General features: G+C 40.1%; 1 protein-coding gene across 1 annotated transcript in view; it reads left to right on the top strand.

Annotated features, from left to right (window-relative positions):
- Positions 1 to 144: 144 nt before the first annotated feature.
- Positions 145 to 504, top strand: part of PKNOX1 (PBX/knotted 1 homeobox 1) — a 28,324-nt gene continuing 27,964 nt past the window's right edge. Inside the window, exon 1 of the mRNA XM_008065782.1 lies at positions 145 to 312. The gene's annotated coding sequence lies outside the window, so the exon portion shown is untranslated. The remainder of the gene's footprint in view (positions 313 to 504) is intronic.

Here is a 504-nt window from a genome sequence, read left to right as displayed (position 1 = left end):
CCACTGCACTCCAGTCTGGGCGACAGAATGAGACTCCAACTCAAAAAAAAAAAAAATTATGCATGCCTACATCCCACGACCTTCTTATGGAGAGCTAGAACGGACATTTATTTTTTGCTCTTGTTTGTTTTCTTCCCCAGGCATCCACTATTTCCATTATTAGCTTTGTTGTTTGAAAAATGTGAACAATCTACACAAGGCTCGGAAGGCACAACGTCTGCCAGTTTTGATGTGGATATTGAAAATTTTGTAAGGAAGCAAGAGAAGGAAGGGAAACCTTTCTTTTGTGAAGATCCAGAAACTGACAATTTGGTAAGTAAATAAATGCTTTCTTTTTTATTTCTCAAAATTTAAAATCTGTTTATGAATTTATTTTTATTTTTATTTTATTTTTTTGAGTTGGAGTCTCTCTCAGTTGCCCAGACTGGAGTGCAGTGGCCGCTCCCGGCCACTGCAGCCTCGACCTGCTGGGCTCCGGCGATCCTTCCGCCTCAGCCTTTTTTT

Source organism: Carlito syrichta, unplaced genomic scaffold (assembly GCF_000164805.1).
Source record: "Carlito syrichta isolate Samal-C Ts95f unplaced genomic scaffold, Tarsius_syrichta-2.0.1 Scaffold104739, whole genome shotgun sequence".
NCBI lineage: Eukaryota > Metazoa > Chordata > Mammalia > Primates > Tarsiidae > Carlito > Carlito syrichta.
The sequence above is the reverse complement of the archived record's forward strand: the minus strand, read 5'-3'. Positions and strand labels throughout refer to the sequence as shown.